General features: G+C 39.7%; 1 protein-coding gene across 1 annotated transcript in view; it reads right to left on the bottom strand.

Moving 5' to 3' along the window:
* Positions 1-659: 659 nt before the first annotated feature.
* The window catches only part of USP46 (ubiquitin specific peptidase 46), a 59,497-nt gene continuing 50,627 nt past the window's right edge, over positions 660-9,529 (bottom strand). The window contains exon 11 of the transcript XR_005601682.1: positions 660-5,042. The gene's annotated coding sequence lies outside the window, so the exon portion shown is untranslated. The remainder of the gene's footprint in view (positions 5,043-9,529) is intronic.

Here is a 9,529-nt window from a genome sequence, read left to right as displayed (position 1 = left end):
GAAAGTGATGACAGAGGGTATAATATCTGGCTAGTAAAAATAACCCACATCTTGATCTTGATCTACATAGTCTGACTGTAGGAACCACTTTGGACAGATCTCTGTGACTGCGCCAGCATATCCATGAGGTAGCAGAATGTATCTTAGCATATTCCTGCTTACCTGGGGTGAGATGCACCCTGCTAACTTCTCTTGAGTTTTGCTTTAAAGGGCTGTAGGATCCATCCTCATGGAGGTTTGGAACTGGATGTGTGTGGCTGAGTAGCCTTAGAGGAAAAAAAGGACACAACAGGGGTGATGGCTGTGAACTCCTGCAAGAAACCTGGAATTCAGTGTGATGAATTACCAGTTCTTGGGGCTGCTTTAGAAGACACAACTGGTGATGGTCCATGAGCCTTCATGATAAACTGTTATCCCTGCTCTACAGAGTGATTTCTGTGAGAGCAGGAGACCTTCTGTACAACTCAGTTTAAAGGGTTACCTGCCTGTTTGTGCTTTAAGTTGAAATGAAATCAGATTTTTGCCTAATCATTGGTAAACTGCTTTTTTTTGCCTTTTTTTTACTCCAGCTAATACAAACTTGACTGATTTTCCCACCCAAGGGAAGATGTCTGTGGTTTCTTACATATGCAAAGCTGTGGATGATAAACAGAAAGATATATAGCACCAATGTATTTATTCAGGGGAAAAAAACCTTCAATTATACAAAATTGAGCAATTGTTCAATTTGTGGAAACAAATACTTTAAAAAAGGGCCATGCTTAAGACCTTCTGAAGTTGGCATTTTCAAAGGTACAACACAGATTAGGGATAAATTACAAAGGTCATGTGGGGACAGAGAAATGTCTTTTGTCAGTATAGTCACCCCAAGGAAATCAACAGAACCAGGTTCCTTCCTTCTTCAGAATTTCATCTCTGCCCTCTTCATCTTGATCCTTTGCAGCTTTCTCACCTTTCCTCCACATCCACAGCTACACTCACATGTCTGCAAATCTCCCACCTTCCCCATCTGCACTTTCCTCTTCTCCTCAGCCTGGCTCAGTGTGTGCCACACTCCTATGGAGTCAGCACAAGGCATAATCTGCTTCTTTCCTTGCTCTCTAACACTGCTGTGGAGATGTAGTCTCCTCCTCACTTGTGATCTTTCACATGTTCTTGACTTGTCCAATACACCTCTAGGAAACAAATCTCCTGCTCTTGATACTGGAACTGGAATGTTGCTTTCTTGTCAACATACAAGTCTATTAAATCTTCTGACATGATTCTGAGTTTTATGACATGAAAGAAATCTCAGAATAACTGATCCCACTTTTACCACTCTACGAGTGCACTGTACAGTGTATGTTGTATCATCCTGTCTTCCCCCAGCTATAAGCCATTATTCACAAAAGTATTTCTGTCTTAGTTGCATTGCTGTGCACCATAATGTTTTTGTGGGTTTTTTTGTTTTTATCTGGTTTTGCCTGAAGTTTTCCAGACTCCAAGTTTTGCTGTGTTTTTGCTTCTCTGAGCAATTTGAATTTAGCTCCTCTTCACTTTTGAAGCTCTCCTGCTTCATGACCTGAACAACAATGACCTTTGTGAAAGTAAACAATTTTTCAGCCTTTACTCAGTAAAGAACAGATTGAAAAGCAGTATCCCATTTCCTCTGAAAATGTCTGGTTTCTTTCCCTGCTAAACTTTCATCAAAAGAAATGGAACACTTCTTTCATTTCCAGTTTCTCAATGTGTCTTAGTTTTCTGCCACTGCCATATGCAGCCTGAATTACTCTCCATTGCTGAGGGATTTCATATCATACACTAAAGAGAACCAGCAAATACAGCAACAGTTTCAAATGCATTGAAACACTGGAAAAGCACAGAAGAAAATAATTACCCCTTTATTCGTGTCATTAGGCCAGACTGACACAGTCCCTTTTGGCACACCATCTGTCTTAGATTAAAATGGAAAAGTTTCTTATTAAATGATGCATTTGCAAGGGGTTCACAGCTGGAGAACCAGCCAAATCTTTTAACATCTGTTCAGTCCAAAGAGATCTGGCCCTAAGGTACCTTTGAAACAATATTCTTGAAATGGTGCTTTACTTCAATGCCAGAATGGATTGTTCATCACTGTTGTGCATTTGCTATTCTACATTTAACAATGGGGTTATCAAATGGGACTGTGAAAGGAGCACCCAGCGGACAGAGTGGGCTCCTATGACCTGAGAAGACCTGCAAACATCTCCACGATTTTTAACTTTCCAAGTACATTCCAGGTTTTCAAACCTACATGATGTGAGAGCTTGAAATTTTGACAGCTGTAAGAAGGCTGTGACTATGAAAAGAGAAGGATGCTATGAGATCACCAACACTGCTTAGTCATGAATCTTGCTTTGCCACCAGGCAGTGATAAATGGTAGTAACAATTGCAGCATATGTTCAGCCAGTAATGAATGCATCTCAGACTACAACAGTTTTTGCTCTCATCAGGTTTCCACTGTGTTTGTTCACTGAAGAGAATGATGAGTTTACTCTTACTTGAGCATTCATCTCAAATGTGTTTGTGTTTAATAAACTCTTTGTTTGAAGCACAGGAAATGACTGTGTGCCGAAAAAAAAAAGACTAAATATTTAGATAGCAGTCCGGAAAGGTCATGCTATTATGCGCAAGGATAAAGATAATCCATCTGTGATCAGCTGTCTTATTTAAAAAGCAAATAAAATGGCCACCTCCAGATACAATTAATATGTCTGGTAACCAGATCATGCATGCATGGCTGCTCCAGAACTAGGACATAGCAAAGCTGCTGCTGTGCCACACAGACACAGTTAATCCAGTAGGGCCAGATTGACAGGGATGCACAGATTGATAATATGGACATGCATAATAGCACTGACACGTCTGGATCTGTGTCTGCTGCTAGACAAAAAGGCCTGGCTGCTCTTTACTGCAGGTGTTAAGTCAGCAAGACACACTTTGATATGAAGACACTGGAGGTGCAGGCAGCCAGCTGTTTTTGGCATCACAAGGGTGGGAACTGCAGCAAAACCACCTCAGCCCCACAGAACTGAACCCAGATTGCATTGGAAGATGAGCCAAGAAGCATGGGGCAGCAGTGGAGTAGGAAAGTCCTACTGCCCAGTAGGAGAGGGGGTTTTCCTACACAGCCAAAGTCTCAGCAGCAGCAGAAATGGCCAGACCGTGTCTCCCAAGCTCTTTGTATCCTGCCTGTGTCTTTGTTCTTCCCCTTTCTTCTTTCCAGGGGATATCTCAAGGGAAGTTTGGCATTGGACCATCATGCTTGGGGAAGTTCAACTAAATTTGTGCTATGATGATAGGAAGCAGTAAATTGGCTGGTACATCACATTCTTCTGCTGCAGAGGTCTGGTCTTTGGTCTGATGGAGAGAAGTGGGGATGGGGCTCATTCTTGCAAAGTATGACCAACTTGATGTATGTGAGCAGTACTGTTAAAACCAGCAGACCCACTCAGAGAGCAAAAATAAACACACGCAGGGTTTACCTAATCTGAGATTACCTTTCAAACAGCCATTTAATTTAAGGATTAAATAGCCAGTTTCTCTGGCTCCTCACAAGTGAAAACATGGTGATAAATGAAACTTTGGCATTGGCTATCACTCAATCTGATGAGCCGGTGGACCACATAACTTGACTTAAATGGGCATTAAAATTTAATTGTCCTTAATCAAATTATCCTATCACAAATAAACGAACTTTCCTGAACTAATTTTCTTAGTGTGTTTTTATGGTGTATGCTTCTATATTTCTTTTTCCTTGTTCATTGTCAGAGAAAGGAGAATAAATGGAATATTCAAACGGTTTCTGCCAGCTTCCCCAATGGAACGCATTCACCATCACCCTGCCAATTAGTAGTCATATGAACATAAATAGCTAAAATCCAGCCTTTCTCTGTGTGTGATGTAGTGTTACCTGAGTTATTCTTTATTTTGATATGTGTATAATGCAACTAGAGGGAAAATCACCTTGGATCTTGTGTTTCTATTTCCTGGTAGCACATTTCCTAAAGATAAACGTATACTACGTGTTAGCCATCCTTCTCCATTTAAATAATGAAAATTTGTTCTAGAACTCTGAAAATACCATCAGACTACTTTAATAGAGAAGTTGTGTCTGTTTCTTGTGTATTACTATCCATTATATAGGCACAGTGATTACCTCCTCCATTGCATTTTCTGACTGTAATGTTTTATTTTGCCAGATAGATTTTTCTTTTTAATTTTAATTTTTTTTATCCAGCTGGTTTTAAAGATCAAGTGTTACTTTCCTGATCCCATGTCAGAGAAAGAGTTCAACTTCAGAGAAAATTTCAGTAAAAATATATAAATGTTGTTAAGGTTCTTGTGTGGAAAAGCAATGCTAAGCATAGGAGATGTGATAAATTTATTAAACTGGGAGACAGCAAAACCCAGAGCAGCTTGTCAAGAATCAAGCATAGCCCTGAAATGGTTACTCTGAGTAGCAAAGGGAAGATGAGAAACAGATAAAAGTGGATTTGAAGGTGATACCAAACCATGACACCCCTGTTACAACATTTTCATGTTTCAGCCTGTGCTTTATGATTTGTTACAAATGTGGTACAAGGATCTGGATAAGACTGAATAAACAGAGGATGCTTCTCACTTCAGCACATGTCAGCACATATAGCCCAAAAAATAGCTTGACAGGGTGGGTGTTTTAGTTCAAAAACAAACACATGGTACAGTAAGAACAAGGATGTATATAAAGTTATTTTTGATTTGTAAAGTAATGTGGAAGATGCACTTTTCATATGGAGACAGATGAGTGTTTAAAAATGGGCCTAGTATTTGACATCTTTGGCCATAAGAGAAGTAACAAAGTGGGAAGATATAGTGTGTATGATATACAACACCTTTTTGCAGTGCACCTTGTTACCCTACCATTTGGGTCTCCTGATCATTAAACTCTTCACATAGTCCTGACCAGGCATCTGAAGCTTTTCATGAGAGCTCAGCTTTGGACTGCAGTTCCTGGTGTACAAAGGAGGAGGGTTTCTGTATTCTGCAAGGGAAACAAAGTTGAAAGGAAGAAGGAGTTCTTATTTAAGCTATGTTAGGTGTGGCATGCTTGCTCACCAAAGCGTGGAGCATGTTTTTATGCAGTCAAGCAACAGGCATGGGAAGTGGGATCCAAAAGTGTGAGCTGGATACAACTCTACTCTTGTGATTTTTTTGTTGGGTTTTCTGTTTGGTTTTTTTCCCCATGAACAAAGGTTAGGATTCTAACATCAAAGCATTGGCACAAAATGGATAATCATGATGACACTGAAAGCTGTTAAATGTCTCTAACCACTGTCTGAAGGAACCGAAGCATACTATGAGAAACTGAAAAAAATGTAATTCACGATAAGACTAAGAGTGGTGCTTGAGGCCACTCGCATCAGAGAGTGCATTCCTCCAAATAAAAAAGCTTGATATACCTTTTGACCTTATCCTGCCATCAGTCACAGACACTTTTGCAACATAACAAACAGTTGGTGAAAATTTGAAAAATTAAAGAGTGATCAAAAGTCCAAATTTAGGCACCTGGAAATAAAAATGTCACAGCACATGAACCGTGGCTTAACACTGAATTGATTCCAGGTGTCCTGTAACATGCCTTATGTGGCATGCACTAATCTACACTTTCAGTTAACTATTGCTCAATTGCCCTTGTGGTACAGAACCTTAAGTGAAATCGCAGAGCCTGGTTTGGACTCTCAATGAACACCTCCCACCCCAACTGTATTGCCATTTCAGTTGTTTCATGGAAAAGGACATTTTCTTGGTCAGTGCAGAGGAAACAACCACTACCAAGGTGTTAACAGCCCCCATTGCTCTCTGCCTGCTTCCTGAACTGCATTGTTTGCTCATTGACTCCAGCTAAAATTTGCATTATTCATTATGCTCTTATTTAATTTTCATATTTGCAGAAACCTGGTAAGAGATTTTTTTTCCCCAGCTGCCATCTCCCCAGAGTAGCCCAGGCTGGGAATGAAAATGACTCCAGTAGAAAATAAAAGGACAGAAGGTGCAGATGATGCCTGCATGAAGACTGCACAGCCCAACTACCAGCGATGGCAGAACAAAACAGACTTTGTCTCAGGGGAATGTTTCTAATGCAGCACATTGCTTACGGGAAGAGGATGGAAGAGAGTCACGTCCCAGCCTCAGGGATTCTTTGCTGTGGTTAGAAAATGCAGCAGTTTATATAGATTCCACTAAGCAGGAGAGAGGATATTGTGGCACTTTTTTGTGAACATGGAATGGCTACTTTGGCTTGAGCAAAATTTGCGCCTTAAGAATGAAGCAGTCACAACTGAAGTTCCTTAGTAAAACTGCCACTGGATTAATTACTCAGGTATTTGAAATCTGCTCTGTACTTAAAGGCTAGAAGATGACTAATAGTAATAGGCTGGTTTATTTAAATTTCATCATTCCACAGTTTATAATACTTTTAAATTATAACAATCAAGAAAAATTTTAATGAATATCTTTAGAATAAAATCTAGCAATAACTTACAAGAAACTAGATCTTTTGATAAAACCCCCTTTTTTAAAAAAAAAATCACAGTGCATTACAAAGCTACTTTTATAGCCCACAAAATCCTTTAGCATCTAAAATAGTGATCTGGAAACATCGTGATAAAGTAGTGGTGACTGGGAACAAAAGGCAAAGTGGTCTGTCTTTTCTTTGAGAAATTTCCAGACACAAACCAGAATGATCAGATTTTGTAACTAGATTAATCCTTGTGCAGCACTTACCATCCAGCATGACTTAAACCTGTTACTTGACAGTGCACAGTGAACAGTGAAGAGCCTTATTTATAAAAATTTGGTCACCAATACTACATTTGAGACTTCCTATAGTGGACACTTCTTTTAAAGAAAGCAACTGGGGGTGTTGCTCTACTTGCTCTACATAGTTTTCTTTCAGAAAGGTCAATGGACATGACCATGAAAAAACCCAGGAAAGAGCTGCCTGCCAAATGCAAAAAAAACCTTAGAAAAAGCTGAATCAAGAACCAGAGCAGCAAGCTCAGAATCTTGAAACCCTCCTCAGACCAGCACTCTTTCTGTAAAAGCCTTCTCTATTAATGTCTCTGGTTCTAAATTATGTTTCGAGGGGACCTACTCACAGAAGCACATTATCAGCACTCTTTTTGAAGTGGAACAAAAAATTTCTGCCATAGCATTTGGCAATCAGAAAATACTGCTTCATAATTAGGCTTTTTTTTGTGGGTTTGGTGGGTTTGTTTGTTTGTTTTTTTAATGCCTGTTATGTGAAATATCACTTTAAAATAAGTCAGTGAGATATTCCAATAATGGTGAACTTTTCCTTTCTTGATTTCCCAAATGTAACTTTTGTGTTTACTATTTAGAACTGACACTCCTTCTAACAGTTTTAATTTTCTAAATATTTAAAATTTTAATCTTTTAAAGTCAAGGTAAAAAGCTCTCATTCATATAAATAATGTGATAAATATAATTAATATAAAAAATCTACACAGTCCAAAAAAAATCCTTAAAATACTTTCAAAACATGATGAACATACTTTGTTTCAAACTTTGATTGACAGCAAGAATTAACTTGCAATATCAGAACCTCCTTATAGCACAGAAATTCTGAATTTCAATCAGCTCTATTAATTCAAAAATCCTGGGCTGATGTCTCATTAGATGTGCTGTTATACTCTAGGGTGCACGTTAGGAGGAACTGAAGAGGAGAAGGTCACAAGGACGGATGCTGTGGTCAGCAGGCTCCTGAACTGGCCATGACTGAAGTAGCTTTCAGTGTCATCATGATTATCCATTTTGTGCCAGTGCTTTGATGTTAGAATCCTAACCTTTGTTCATGGGGAAAAAAACCAAACAGAAAACCCAACAAAAAAATCACAAGAGTAGAGTTGTATCCAGCTCACACTTTTGGATCCCACTTTCCATGCCTGTTGCTTGACTGCTGGCTCATCTGGATGTAGGACTTCTGGCTCATCTGGATTTAGCACCCACTATAGATGTCTGAACACAGTACAACACTGTCCTTATTTTGGTCAGAGCCACTGACATACCCAAAGTAGAACCTAAATCCATGATGTGTGGCACTTGGGAGCCAGTCTGGGTTTCCACTCCCAGGTGTTACCCAGACAAACACGCCTCATCTGACCCCATACACTGAGAAGAAGGGCCTCTGTGGAGAAATGGGCTCCCACTGGCCATTGGAGTTAGCAGGCCCTTTTTTGGTTGGCAGGTAAGGAAGTTACTCACTCATCACATTTTAAAACTGAAAAAGTCTAAGTATTTATAGGCCAACAAAGAAGGAAATTGGTCAAAGGAATAATACCTGGGAAGATGGTTAATCCTTTACATGCCTGAGAGCCCCTGTTTTTGAAGGGACTGTAACCCGGTTTCCATGACATGTCCTAGTAGTCGGAAATACCCTGCTCTCACCCGTTGGGCTCGGAAACACCTCACAGACACCCTGAAGCTTTTGAAGTCACTTTGAATCATATGAGTCAGAAACAGCTGGTTTTGTATCACATCTCACTGTAACCCTGAGCTTGATTAAACTGAACATAAACACACTCTTGCTTCCAATTCAAGCTGATCTTTAAGCTCTGGCTGTGAAGTCTCATCCTGGAAGAAGGCAAGAACAAACAGGAGAAAATTTCTTGAGAAGCTTTTAATTGCTTTTCATTCCTCAATTTGCTTTCTCCTTCCTTCCCACTTAGAAATAATAATTGCTTGTTTTTTCTTTTTAACTAAAAACAAGCTATGAGAAAAGCAGGTATTATCCTACTCCAACAGCTGTATGCGATTTACAGCACACATTGAGAATGTCTTTTCATTTTCATCACTTGTCTCAGAGCAAACATAGCAGTCTGCAAGTGTGATCATAAGAAACACCACAGCACAAAAGCACTGGCAATATTTCACATTTGACACAAGTCAGGCTAGGAACTTGCTCTGTTATCTTGCTCACTGCTTGTGAGACCTGTCTGAGAAACTGTTAGCTTTGTGGCTGGTGGATAATAGCAGAGCTCTGTTGTTAGCTGTAGGCTAAAGCTTCCTGCTTATGGAAACAACCACTACTTGTCTTATTTTGATCTGATCAGATGTCTGTGGCTGCTAGTCAGTGCATTTCCAGTGGAGAAGAAAGTCTGAATGATTAACATCTGCTCTCAATTTACACTGGGTTATTGCTGGGACTTGACTGTCTCAGCTCTTCCATCTATGCAGATCTGGACCAGGACTTTGTGACTGTTTAAGTGTGCCCCTGGATAGAACAATTATATGACTCAAGGAACCTTTTCTCATTTTATTCCCAACTCTACCTTTTCATTTTTCTTACCTAGCAGGGTTGACCTGCAGTCATTCCATTTACAGTGGAAGGTATTGATGTTTCATAGCCTAATCAGGCAGCAACTCTTGGTAATACATTGCCTGTTTGGGACTTAGAAACAGAAGATTATTTTTCCTTACCCTAGCACTTACGTGGCATCAGTACTGCAA

The sequence above is a fragment of the Corvus cornix genome, chromosome 4 (assembly GCF_000738735.6).
Source record: "Corvus cornix cornix isolate S_Up_H32 chromosome 4, ASM73873v5, whole genome shotgun sequence".
Taxonomy (NCBI): domain Eukaryota; kingdom Metazoa; phylum Chordata; class Aves; order Passeriformes; family Corvidae; genus Corvus; species Corvus cornix.
This window is presented reverse-complemented; position numbering and strand designations above follow the sequence as displayed.